This window comes from Pseudophryne corroboree, chromosome 1 (assembly GCF_028390025.1).
Source record: "Pseudophryne corroboree isolate aPseCor3 chromosome 1, aPseCor3.hap2, whole genome shotgun sequence".
Classification (NCBI taxonomy): domain Eukaryota; kingdom Metazoa; phylum Chordata; class Amphibia; order Anura; family Myobatrachidae; genus Pseudophryne; species Pseudophryne corroboree.
In genome coordinates, this window is record NC_086444.1 from 207,565,053 (window position 1) to 207,580,365 (window position 15,313).

Sequence of the window (15,313 nt, forward strand, 5' to 3'; positions counted from 1 at the left end):
GAGGACCTTTCAGATCAGGCATGTTGTGACATGTACGACCACGCATATCGTGTACATACTTACCTGCCCATGCCACTTAGTGTACGTAGGCAAATCCATCAGAACTTTCAGAGAGAGGATGGCCCTCCACAGGTCCGCGATCAAGCAAGCACTGACGGGCAAGCCTTCCGAACAACCCGTGGCAAGACATTTTGCACTGATGGGCCATTCATTGAATGACATCAAGCACCAGATTATAGAACATGTGCCGCGAAGCATCCGAGGAGGAGACAGGGATCGCAAGTTGCTTCACATCGAGTCCAAATGGATCTATGAATTAGGAACTATCAGCCCAGGGGGACTGAACGAGAAGTTCTCCTGGAACATCTTTCTATGAGTCTGTGATGGACTGCGCGCATGTCCTGTTCCCCTTCATCCCTGTTCCCTTTTTTCCCCTCCTCCTCCTCCCCCCCCCTTTTTCCCTTCCCATCCCCTCCCCCACCCCCTTTCCCCCCCCCCCTCCCCCATCCATTCACCCCCCTCCCTTTTCCCCTTGCTCCTCACTATCCCCGCAACCGCCTGCTGCAAGTTCCCTTTGCACCACGTAATAGCAACCTCTGGGTGGCATGCATCTTTATTTTTAAAAAAAGGGGGGGGGGCACACTTTGGGCTTTTACTGGACAAAATGGATGTTGGTGTGTTTTTTTCACTTGCTTGGGGTCTCATGCATATGCCACTAAGGTCTTGTTTGTATCCATCCATCTGTGGGTACTACAGATGCATGTGAAAGCCTGGATTATAGGATAGATACTGTCGGGTGAGGTTCGTCAGACCGACATGGCAGCAGCCTCCAGGTATTGCGCATACCGACCCCTGGAATCAATAGTCAGCAGTGTGACCAGCATCCATTAATGTCTGGTTCCTATACCCTTTAAGTGTTGCCATGACCCTAGACATGTCCTGTTGAACCACGTCCTTTATTGGTGGAGGGTCTCCATGGTGGTGTGGCTACAGTTTCTCCTCTCATTCACATTCACGTCTTCCACAGACACTGTTCACGTCACGTCACCGTTTTCTGCATCGAGCAGCGGCGTCTTGGTTGCCATCGCAACAGACGCATCAGTAGTGAGGTCATCACGTCGCGACCGGAAGTACGGCGGGTCCGTCGCGTCTCCGGCCGCGCACCGTGCACTGGCGGGCTTCTTCGGGATATAAGGTATGTTTGTACACTTCGTATGTGTTACACACCTTGACAAAGGGGCATGTGAGCCCCGAAACGCCGGCTTCATGTAAACGCTTTTGAATACATTTTTCCTTTTTCAAACCCTCGAGTGCCGCTGTCTTTTTTGGAATTCTATATTTATATATATATATATGTGCACAAACACACAGTACATATATATATATATATATATATATATATACACACGCACACATTACACACACATATATGTATAGAGTTTACACATATACACGTTCTTATATCTATATATCTATGTGTGTAGTATACATATGTATGCATGTATATGCAGTGTACACACACACATATATATATATATATACTATATATATATATATATATATACAAACACATGTTTTATATACATGTGTACAGTATATATCTCTACAGTATGTGTGTAGCATATATACTATTTATATGCATGTTAAGCAAACAAAACCTGTACAGATCGTCGTGATCTGTGTAGTGCTTAACACAAACTCGCCCAGGTCTATTGTTTGGGCAGGTTTGCCGTTTTTTTAGTCGGTTTCAGCTTGTTTAGCAAGCCGATATTTAATAAATCTGCAAGTTTGTATACTTGTCTATGTAAAATAATTTGTTTGATGTTATGTGTTCTATAGTCAGTAATTTGGTTACTGTATATTTCTGTCAGTTTTGCCTTTAGTAAATGGGCAGATTGCAAAACCGACAGACAAACTTGAACTTTAGTAAATTTAAAGCTATAGTAAAAAAGGGGCGTGGCCCCGGGAAGCTGGGAGTGGCTTCGTGGGAGTGCCACGATCGCAAGCCACGTCCCCGGTTTTCGTCACTGAGGGGGCATGCCCAGCGCTTTGTGAGCCGCTGACATGCCCCCTCTCCCTCTGACTACAGTGGATAGACACTGTGCGCATGCGCACAGCGTCTATTCACCGCTGCTCTGCTAAGCAGCGAGTGACAGAGCCTCCCATCCCCCCCTCTTCGGGACATGCTTAATGGGTATTACGTATTAATCAAAAAGATGTCTGCCAAGACTCTTGCACCTGAAATACACTGACCGTGTGCAAACATCACATTGTATACGATCATCAACCTGTATTTATTTCATTATTTTTGGAGGCAATAGGAGGGATGGACAATATTTTGCTGCTTAGTATTCCAGAAGGGTAGGTGTCATTGTAAATGAGTACAGTGCGGATAGGATTCACTCAGCTTTAATTTACAATAAATGTTTGATTTCCTTTGCAAGTGGACTGCTTAGTTTGTGTCTAAGAACTCCTACGTAAGTCATAGTGAGATAATTATAGCAGCAGCCCTGTGAAGTGATCACGATATGCTTGGATGCAATTGTCTTAAAGCATCTATGAGTCAGCCAGTGCAGAGTGCAGGGTCAGAGCTGACTGCTGGAAATGGAACTGCGTCTACTCTTTATGTCACTGTCACGGCTGGGAAATGGATGGTGAATCACATCCATTAATGACGTTTGTGGCAGCAAAACATTACATGCACAGAATTTAATATAACACTTCCCATTCACTCTCACGAGGAGATTGGCTTACTGGAGAAAACTGGATTACTAACAATATTTATTTATGGAATAAGATAAAAGAAACTTTTTGTGCTGTTGGTCCATACAGTGCTGTTATAAATGTATCTCTGGTGGGAAATTTATCTCTCATGGGGTTCTAATGCTTCAAACGTGATCCAAAATACAGAGAAACATGAAAACAGGTACATGGCATAAAGAAAGGACCTATTTTTAAGTACTTGGGTTGGTGGCACAAGTCTGTTATATACTGCATAGCGCTCTTATTTTCGTTATATGCCAGAATTGATTATCTCAATTTAAAAAAAAACCCAGGATTTTGATACCTACCGGTAAATCCTTTTCTCCTAGTCCGTATAGCGCTCTTATTTTCGTTATATGCCAGAATTGATTTCCTCAGTTTAAAAAAAAATAAAGAATTTCTCTACAAAAACAGTTTAAGGCTGTATCAGAGTACGGGTCACATTATTATGACCACCAGCTAATAGCCAGAGAAACCGCTGTATACAGCAGGGACAGCAGCTAGACGGACTGAACTGTCGTTTTACACACACATCTGTACACATGTCACCAGGTTCATTTTGATGGTGAGCTGCTCTACTGTAGCGTGTTGGTCGGCCCTCAAGCACCTGCGTAGCGACATACACCTCTCACATCAACGGCACGTGGTGCTCCACCGTTTCCACGTCAGTTATTCACCATGGTGCCATTTGTCCAGGCACGATACACCTTCACCACAGCAGCACACAAACAGTTCACAAACTGCTCTGTTTCAGAAATACTGCCACCCTTGGCCCGAAAACCGATAATCATCCCTTTTTGCAACTCGGATAAATCGCCCCTTTTACCCATGACAGCAACGAGTGCTATGTGTGCAGATGGCCTATCGAACGCCTTATATACCCACCAACAATTGATTGTGCTGACAGACTATTGGAATTAATGTCTGTCAGGTCCACAAAGAGACCCCTTCAGTCCAGATGGAGTTTATTTCCAAATTATTTTAACTTTACAATTTTTAACAGATCTGGATTTCGGAATGGGAACATTAGGCCTAATTCAGTTGTATTTTTGCTTTAATTGCAAACGGACGCTTTCGGCCATTTACACAGAGTACGCAGCACACATGGACAGGCATTCACATTGTGATTGCATCCCCGGAGGATGCGATCGCTATTTGAATGACAGGCAGTGGGTGTTTGGGGGCGAAGATGCAGCGTTAGGGGGGAGTGCACCAGGAAACACGTGCGTGTCATGTCATGGCCATTTTTGGGGCAGCCTGATTACGTTGCCTGCATTTCCTGCGATAGGAAACATTGCGTCGGTGTGTCTATATACGCAGCCTGGCTGTGTATGCAGGGAGAATTCCACTATTTGCCAATTTCTGCGATGCAATTGCAATTGGATTGCGGTCGCATCGCTGGGCGGCAACTAACATGCTAGGAGGCCTTGCCCTGTGCTGGGAGGCCACCAGCATGCGATTGTAAGCAGTAGGAGTTTTGCTTTTTTAGCAAAACTGCTACTGGTGGTGAATGAGGGCCATTGATGCTTTATATAGAGCAGAGGTATGCAACATGTGGCGCTCCAGCTGTTGTGAAGCTATACATCCCAGCATGCCCTGCCACAGAGCAATGGTGATGAAAAGGTAGAATAACATCCAATCATTTGTCTATACACTGCATATATAATTTATTATTTTTTCATGATTCACTCCCTTTCAGCTATCATGGTGGCCTACTGATGTATTTAAGTCACTTTATTTAGATGTTTAGTCTGTTTATGTTACCTGTATGTTACCAAATGGACATAATGTAAGGGAAAGAAAATATGTCCATATTAACACCTGTGGAAATAAACAAAGAGAAATAAATCCTCCTAAAAACAGGATTATTTTCCCTTTAGTAACGTTTGTAAAGAAACTCACTTTTCCCTTCGTAGGGGAACACGACTCATTTGCTTATGGTTGATCCAGTTTTTCCTTTATCTCACATTGTGTATTCCTGGCTTGGTTCCCAGCCACTTCTGACTCCTTAGTCTTGGCTTCGACTTTGTAGTATTTTCCTTCGGGAGTTCACAGTTTCATGTTTAAGTAAGTGTCTTCAGGAAACCCGCTCATCCAGCCTAGCTTACAGACGGAAGGGGAGTTTTAACACATCATCAACTTCTCTGCAGCCCATAAATGTTTTTTAAAGCTTTTCAGAACTGACACGATATATCTTTAAATAATAAGTGTAATAAGATAGGGTAGTGTCAAATGTTTTATCAGTAAGCAATGGTTTATTGTAGTTTTTCACTCTTTTTAATTTTATTTTATATATAATTCAGTGAATATCTGCCTTTATCTGTGAACATTGTTGGGACTGGTGTCAGAGGGACAGCAGCTTGCATTGTTAAAAACTTTAAGAAGGATTGTAATTCTACACGTCACGGTTCAGAGGTTTACTCAATAAATCAGTATTAGCTGTCCTCATTTTTAAATTCAAAACCTGGACACCATGCTACCTGAAAAATACCTATGACATCCACCCGATACTTCCATTTGACAATGTCATATACAGTAGTTTTAGCACATATGCCTATTTTCCCAGAATGTCCGGGAGAATCCTGCATCTTGTGTGGCTCTATTGAATGCCTGATATAGCAGGCAAGTCTCCCGGAGCCACCTTGTGACCGCCCACTTCCAGAGAGAAGTGGGCATTCCAGATGGCTTGATGATGTGGGTTGTGCCGAACTGCGACATCATGGTCCAACCCCCCACTTTACAATTATGGTAATCGCTGCATTGTATATCGGGATATGGGGCCATGATGATTACAAAATCATATCCCCCATACCTCTAACCCAGCTGCCCCCTCCCAGAAAATAGGTAAGTACAGTATGAGTGTTCTAACTTACCCATCTATTTTGGCTATATATGGGATTTATAGGCTAATTAAATATTTATTTTGTAATTTTTAAAAGTTACAAGCTGCACTGCTAGCTCCCCTTCCCTGGGATTCCCTTCTCTGTATAGCTCTCGGACCATATACTATTATGCACTTACAGTATGAATGAGGTCACTGTCTGTAAGAAGGAAGCAAGCTATCCCCTTTGCACTCCCCACTTCCTGCTGCCATCAGGGCCTCCCTTAGGGGAGACACATGTCTGGATCCCGACATACTGGGAGGCTCATCTGGCATTCCAGGCTGGTGCTTTGAGGTGCTACTCCATTGGTAAAAGGCACTGATTAGAACACAGGTTCTCAAACTCGGTCCTCAGGACCCCACACAGTGCATGTTTTGCAGGTCTCCTCACAGAATCACAAGTGAAATAATTAGCTCCACCTGTGTACATTTTAAAATGTGTCAGTGAGTAATTAATTTACCTGTGCACCTGCTGGGTTACCTGCAAAACATGCACTGTGTGGGGTCCCGAGGACCGAGTTTGAGAACCACTGGATTAGAAGAACCTTTTTGTAATGGACATGCAGTTACATGAGTGGCCAGCAGAGGGAGCGCTGCCACAACCATTACCTACCACACTGTCTGGCATCAGATCCTCTGCTGTGAGGTTTTGGATCTCTGATGTACAGCAGGTAGGCCTGTGCCGATACATGTGCTATAACTTTAAGCAACCAAACAATTTCGTTATGTTTTTCTGGTTGACTTGATAAGTCCAGATGTGGACCCTTTACAGACCAAGGGGGAGATTTAAATGTTTGAAAAGTCAGTTGGGAGTCTGTTTTTTCCTATCTAATAGACAGGAAAAAACAGACACCCAACCGACTTTTCAAACATTTGAATCTCGCCCCAACAGTGGTAGTGGCTGAACATGAGGCAAGAAGTCTAATGAGAACCCTGGTAGACCAAGCCACTGGTTTGCGGCCATCAGATGGGTTTTGCTAGGAGACTGATGAAAGACCGAAGAATGGATGTTACAGGCCAAGGCTAGAGCTCGTAGCTCAAATGCCAAATAAGAAAACAATATAAGATATTGGTATCACAGTTACAAAATTAAATAACAGGGCCACATGTCAAGGTCACAAGCAAACAAACATTTAAGAACAAGCCAATTGTTATACAGTAATTCAGCTATTAAGGAGAGAAGTTCATGAAACAAACGTGTAAAATCTGATGCTCAGGGTCTGATCAGAAGGGCAGAATCATTTAAATAGAGTACGATTACATCATGGTCCTGTACACAAAAGGGCACACTCACAAAGTGCAGTACACCTTAATAACTGCAATGGCAAGGCACGCACTTGGATGCAGATGTGCCATGTACTGTACTTAATAGAAATATAGGCTTGTGGCAGAGGAGAGTCTGAAGTATTTGGACAGATAAACGACACTTACGCAGTTTAGTTTGATGGCTCGGGGTTGCTGTATATCGCACCATGTTGTTATATCAGCCCCTGCTTACAGCTATAAAGGTATCTGTGACACGTCGGTTAATTCCTTAATTTGGGGTAACTTGAGGTGTTATCACAACAAAGACAAGTTGTATTGTGGTTTTGTAACAAAGGCAGATATTATAGTAGACAGCGGTTTTATTCGGACCGACTAATTCACCTCTAACATAAATGTGTTCATGGTTACGTAAGCTTGTGAGCCATGATTGGAAAAAGCTATTTACTGCTATCAGCCTTCATTTTCTATTGCTGGTGAATGCCAACATACCGATCTGCTTTATCATTCATATGTCTGAAATATATCTTAGTTCAATTCACAATGGAACATAACATCAATGGGTGAAATACGTGTCTTGTTCTGACTCCTACACGTTTGTGATTATTGTCTTCAGAATGTTGAGAATGGAGCATTCCATTTGTGAAAACTCATAGAGTGTAACCTAAGATTGACTACCTACTTAGAAAGACATTGCATTTCTCCTGCATTCTCTTCCATTACACTATGAACATTATTACATCATGGAACCTGGAACATGGGGCACATCATACATCATTTAACTGTAATAGAGCCTAATGTAGCTAGCAGTGGTGCTCTGGCACGTTCTGTGCTATAAGTGACATGTTAGCATTGTTATTATTACTATCTACGACAGTCTTGTAATTACTTTATGTAACGTGAGAGGAATGAGTACATGTAGTTGATAGAAAATTATTTTTTCTCCCATATTTTAACCACGACTGTACTGATTTAAATCAGTTGTCTCTCCTAGGTCACTGTATGTTACCAGTTCTGTACTTACAGCATCTCACACTATGGGGGTCATTCCGAGTTGTTCGCTCGTTATTTTTTTCTCGCAACGGAGCGATTAATCGCTAATGCGCATGCGCAATGTCCGCAGTGCGACGGCGCCAAGTAAATTTGCTATGCAGTTAGGTATTTTACTCACGGCATTACAAGGTTTTTTCTTCGTTCTGGTGATCGTAATGTGATTGACAGGAAGTGGGTGTTTCTGGGCGGAAACAGGCCATTTTATGGGTGTGTGCGAAAAAACGCTACCGTTTCTGGGAAAAACGCGGGAGTGGCTGGAGAAACGGAGGAGTGTCTGGGCGAACGCTGGGTGTGTTTGTGACGTCAAACCAGGAACGAAACTGACTGAACTGATCGCAGATGCCGAGTAAGTATGGAGCTACTCAGAAACTGCTAAGAAGTGTCTATTCGCAATTCTGCTAATCTTTCGTTTGCAATTTTGATAAGCTAAGATTCACTCCCAGTAGGCGGCGGCTTAGCGTGTGCAAAGCTGCTAAAAGCAGCTTGCGAGCGAACAACTCGGAATGACCCCCTATGTGCATTGGGTGTGACAGGTGTGCACAGGCACACCCTAATGCAGGGCCGGCTCCAGGCCTACTAGCACCCTGAGCGAAAACATGTAAAAGCCCCCCCCCTATGCGCGCGCGCTCCAGGGAAAGTGGGCGTGGCCTCTTGGAAAGTGGGCGTGGCCTCAGGACTTCATATTATTAGACTATAAATAAATATGTTTTCACACCCCCTCTACGCACACAATTAGCAGCCTTACACATAACAGCCACAGTAGTGTTCCTTACACACAATGTCTCCAGTATAGTGTCAGATACACATAATGTCTCCAGTATAGTGCCAGATACACAATGTGCAGTGCCAGATAGACATGATATGCCCCCCAGCAGTGCCAGCTACACACATGAATATGCCCCCCAGCAGTGCCAGCTACACGATAGTGTTCACTTTTTAGGGCAGGGAGGGCACATTTTTAAGTTAGGAGGGCAAAATGATGTACATACTGTAATGCTTGGTGCTCATTTACCTACATGGTAAAGCATGGACAGTGCGCGCAGCAAAAATTTAGGGGCGTTGCTTCGTGGGGAAGGTGCGTGGCCACATAATAGTGGCAGTTCGCATTACACCACACAGTAGTGCAGTTAATACACACTGCACCAGGTAGAACCTCCTAGACACTTTGCGCCAGGCAGAGCACGTTAGACACTTTTCGCCAGGCAGAGCACGTTAGACACTTTGCGCCAGGTAGAGCACGTTAGACACTTTGCGCCAGGCAGAGCACGTTAGACACTTTGCGCCAGGCAGAGCACGTTAGATACATTGCCTAGCCACAGACACCTAGCGGGAACACTACATGATATGCTCCCCAGCCGTGCCAGCTACACATGACATGCCCCCCAGCAGTGCCAGCAACACATGACATGCCCCCCAGCAATGCCAGATACATAAATGGCCACACAGTGCCAGATATGTCCCTACATAAATGCCCCTACAGTGCCAGATACAAAAATGCCCCCACAGTGCCAGATACAGAAAAGCCCCCACAGTGCCAGATAAATGCCCCCACAGTGCCAGATATGACCCCACAGTGCCAGATATGACCCCACAGTGCTACATAAATGCCCCCACAGTGCCAGATATGACCCCACAGTACCAGATAAATGCCCCCACAGTGCCAGATATGCCCCCAGCAGTGCCAGCAACACATGACATGCCCCCCAGCAATGCCAGATACATAAATGCCCATACAGTCCCAGATACAGAAATGCCCCCACAGTGCCAGATAAATGCCCCCACAGTGCCAGATAAATTCCCCCACAGTGCAAGATAAATGACCCCACAGTGCCAGATAAATGCCCCCAGTGCCAGATAATTGTCCCCACAGTGCCAGATAAATGCCCCCAGTGCCAGATAAATGTCCCCACAGTGCCAGATAAATGCCCCTACAGTGCCAGATAAATGCCCCCACAGCGCCAGATACATAAAATGCCCCCACAGTGCAGATATGCCCCTACAGTGCCAGATACATAAATGCCCCCACAGTGCAGATATGCCCCCACAGTGCCAGATACATAAATGCCCCCACAATGCAGATATGCCCCCACAGTGCCAGATACATAAATGCCCCCACAATGCCAGATACATAAATGCCCCCACAGTGCCAGATACATAAAATGCCCCCACAGTGCCAGATACATAAATGCCCCCACAGTGCCAGATTCATAAATGCCCCCACAGTGCCAGATACATAAAATGCCCCCACAGTTCCAGATACATAAATGCCCCCACAGTGCCAGATACATAAATGCCCCCACAGTGCCAGATACATAAAATGCCCCCACAGTGCAGATATGCCCCTACAGTGCCAGATACATAAATGCCCCCACAGTGCAGATATACCCCCACAGTGCCAGATACATAAACGCCCCCACAGTGAAAGATATACCCCCACAATGCAGACATACATGCCCCCACATTTCCAGATACATAATTGCCCCACAGTGAAAGATATGCCCCAACAGTGCCCCCACACAGAGCCCGATCCACGATACCTGTGGTTGTGGCGGGAGGGGGAGTGCCGCTGAGGACGCGGGCGGCTCTTCTAAACTCCTGTGTGCGCGGCTGCCCGGCGCCAACGTCTAACGTCAGACGCCGGCGCCGCACAGCCGCATACACAACAACTTAAGTTTATGCCAGGCAGCACTGCAGGCTGGCTCCAGGCACAAAGATGGCGGCGCCAGCGCGCGGCGCCCATAAAGGGTGGCGCCCCGCGCGGCCGCTCTAGTCGAACGTGCCTGGAGCTGGCCCTGCCCTAATGTCATCACTAGCACCATGCTATATGCTGCTATGTCTATGTTATATCTGTGGGGTGCACTGTCAATACTGTTGCACTGCAACGTCTATTGAATCGGTCTCGGCGGGTGTAATTTTCTATGTTTCATCATGTGACCAAATTTTTTGCAAACTTGTACCCTTGGGGGCTTCCTTCGCTCGCCACGCTTCAGACACGTGGATGGTGAATCAAGCAAAAGTTTTAAAAAAAAGTGACCCCCCCCAAAAAAAAAAAAAAGTGTCGACCATATGTGTGTCGACCATTGTCATGTCAACCTTTTGAACTTGTCGACTTTTTGTACCTGTTGCCCTTAAGCATTGCCTACCTTTTACCTGTTGACAGGGGCGCCAGAATATTATGAGGTTGGGCGGAGAAAAAAATGACATATTGGTGCTCCCCGCAACCCCCACCCCAGTGCGGGGGAGCGCTTGCCTCCAGATCCCTATAGTGACTTGTCCTTTAAAAAGTCTGCCTCTGCTGAGTGCTATGCCATGTGCTGTCCTAGCCGGCTCTTTACAGGTGCATTACTGGGAGGTGTGGTCATGCTGACGCTGCTGTAACATCCCCGCCTCCCACCGGTAATGCATCCGTGAAGAGCCAGCTAGGACAGTGCATGGTATAGCATGTTTTTTAAAGGACAAAACCCCACAGCGATCCGGAGGTAAGCACCCCACCTCCCCAGCAACTGCGCCTCTGTCATATTTGTGTGTGGGGGGGGGGGGGGGGCATGCTGACCCCTTGCCCCCCCCCCTATTTCGACCCACTGCCTATTGACCTTTTCGTCCTGTCGACTTTTTGACCGTGTCAACCTAATGCATATCGACCATATGGTCGACCTATCGACTATCTATACACACTGAAACTCCTGCTACTGGTACAGGCCTGGATTCATCATCATACGACCCATGTCCATAAAAAATACACCAATTTTACAAGCATTTAAGCATTTCTATTTTTTTTTATTCTTCAGCAAATGCATTCAACTCACCATCAACCCTATAGTGGCACTGAAATAAACAGATGCTCAGATTAAATCTCTAGTGAAAACCACAGTCAAAGCCTATTTTACACTGAGGATCCTTACGGCTACAACACAAAAAAATAGCAAAAATTTTTAAAAAGTGTTTTTCATCAAGTATTTTGTCCCTGGCCTTGAAACTAATGCCCCCATATATCAAAAGTGTCAGAGCCGGCCCTAACCAATATAATGCCATAGGCAAAATTTTGGCTGACGCCCCCTAGCACCACCACTAGTTCCGCCTCTGACCCTGCACCCTGTTCCCAGCACCATCACCACTCACCCATAACAGTCCTCATTTTGGTCCTCCTACCCCCTATATTTTAAATAGAAACAGTGCGCACATTTGGTGCACAGCCTAAAAAGCGGCATGTTCTTGCTGGAAAGGGGCATGGCCATACAATAGTACCCCCAATTCAAATTACGCCACACAATAATGCAACTTTATTCACATTATATCATGTGATAGAGTCCTTTATTCACATAACATCACGCAGTAGTACCACTTTATCTTATATACATTACTCCTCCCAGTAGTGCACCTTATTCACATTACACCACACCATATTGCTCTTTATTCACATTAGAACACACAGTAGTGCCCTTTTTACATGTTACGCCACACAGTGGAGCACCTTATACACATAATGCCACACGTTTGTAATGCCTTTATTCACATAATAGCACACAGTAATGCCTCTTACACATGTGACACACATTATTAATGACCTTATAAACATAATGCACCTTACACATTATGCCAACCTATATTAATGCCCTTAAACACATAATGCCGCATATTATTAATGCCCTTATACGCATAATGACACAGATAATGTCCCTTACACATATGCCGCACATTATTAATGCCCTTATACACATAATGACACACATAGTGCCCCTTACACATATGCCGCACATTATTAATGCATTTATACACGACACACGTAATGCCCCTTACACATATGTCGAACACTATTGCACAACCAACCCACCTGCACACAGCACTCACATGGCCGCTACTACTGTGACCTCTGCCTCTGCTTGTATACAGATGGGTCCTCATACATCTTGCCTTAATACGCTCTAGAGCAGAAGATGCCTGGCGTGAGTCAGCAGGCAGCTCTAGGCCAGCTCTGCTAACGTTGGCTACCTTTTTTTGCTGAAAATGTGTCTTATTTGCATTCCTGTGTGACTTATTTGCATTCCTGTGCACAAGCAGCTTCTGCTGATTAAAATGATATGTTGCAAGCCTATATTCTGTGTGCGACTGTGGCTATATCTGCATACGAAATGATACGTTACAGTGATTTCCAGGAATACACTGTAACGTCGAATTTTGTATGCAGATACAGCCGCATTCACACATAGAATATAGGCATGCCACATATCATTTTAATCACCAGAAGCTGCTTGTGCCCCATGGAATTTCAAATGCCCGAGGCATTTGCCTAGTTTGCCTATGCCTAGGACTGGCTCTGAAAAGTGTTATAGTGCAGTGCAAATTAACGTTTTCACTCGCCATGTTGTTATTTTTCTTGACAGTTTATTTAACAATGTTGATCCCCCCTGGCAAGCGGTAGCGTTATTTAAGCTGTCAGCGCTGCTTTTAAGGTTCAAGCAGCGCTGACTAATGAAGTTAGGTTATTTGACTTTAATTATCGCGCATGCGCAATCTGGCGCTAATAGCTGGCACGTGCAGTCTTGACTTCTGGATGCCGCAGACATCTTGGGAGACATACCAGGATGGGTTGCTATGGTGACCCTCCAGGAATGGAGAGTGGCCGAGAGTGCAGCGCCGGTGAGCGGTAATTAACAGACAGCAGCAGGTGGCGATTTAAAATAGGGACAACGAGCGGTAAGTGAAGAATACCGCTCGTTGATAAATGCAGTTCAGTAGGCAAAATTATATAAAAATGAAGTTGTAATAGTACTGCTTTGAAAGAGCGCTGACATCAATGATAAATTCAGAAAGCCCCTAAATACCACTGAGAGCGAATTTTAACTATGAATTCTCTTTGATAAATGGGGGCATAAATGTTAATAGGTTTGTACTTTTTCATCTACATACATATATATACATATATATATATATATATATATAAATGTGAAAGCCCTCACTCACTCACTCACTCACTCACTCACTCACTGACTCGTCACTAAATCTCTTACTTATGTTAGGAAGCTGTAATTTAACATAGGTATTCTTCAGGTGGGAAATAGGAAAACTACGTAATTAGAATTTTAATAAATTTCCCATAAGGGGATGAAACAGGGGTTGACATAATGACATCATTACTGATGCGTGACAGTAACGCCCAAACGGACAATCGGATCAAAATTTGGATTGCACCTCCAGTGTGTAGAATGTAATAAACTACAAAAATGGTCCTGTCACTTTTTACCGTATCTGCTACATGTGTTCCTCGGGTAACGCCAAGAACCATGGATTTACATTTACTTACATTAAGATGTCTCAAATTTACATCTCTATAGATTTACCAAATTGTTACACTCAGTTATATTTACAACTGTGAAAATCAGAAACTCATGTACGAAAAACAGATAGTTAGAAGATAAAGGTTGAATATTGTATCTATATTTGTTCAATGGTTTTTAGACTTATTGGGCAATTATATGAAACTACTGTATATGGTATATATTAATGCATAATTAAACTTACCCTAAACTAAATTGATCTCTCAGAAATAGGGTTACCCCAATTTTCAATAACTGATATATCGGATATATAGTTATACTTGTGCAATTAAGAAAATAATAAACAATAACAAGTTTTAAGGTAAGAACTTACCTTTGTTAAAACTCTTTCTGCGAGGTACACTGGGCTCCACAAGGAATGGACAATGGGGTGTAGAGTAGGATCTTGATCCGAGGCATCAACAGGCTCAAAGCTTTGACTGTTCCCAGAATGCATAGCGCCGCTTCCTATATCACCCCGCCTCCCTGCACAGGATCTCAGTTTTAAGTTAACCAGTCCAATGCAGTAGCAGGAAAAGAGACAACAACGGTTAGTAGCCACAACACTGCATACTCACGACAGGAGACGTGTCAGCGGCTAATGCCATACCAACCCAAAGAAGCTAAGTGCGTCAGGGTGGGCGCCTTGTGGAGCCCAGTGTACCTCGCAGAAAGAGTTTTAACAAAGGTAAGTTCTTACCATAAAACTCGTTTTCTGCTGCGGGGTACACTGGGCTCCACAAGGAATGGACAATGGGGATGTCCTAAAGCAGTTCCTTATGGGAGGGGACGCACTGTAGCGGGCACAAGAACCCGGCGTCCAAAGGAAGCATCCTGGGAAGCGGCAGTATCGAAGGCATAGAACCTTATGAACGTGTTCACAGAGGACCACGTAGCCGCCTTGCACAATTGTTCAATGGTCGCACCACGGCGGGCCGCCCAAGAAGGTCCAACAGACTGAGTAGAATGGGCCTTAATGTGATCAGGAGCAGAGAGACCAGCCTTCACATAAGCATGTGCAATCACCATTCTAATCCAT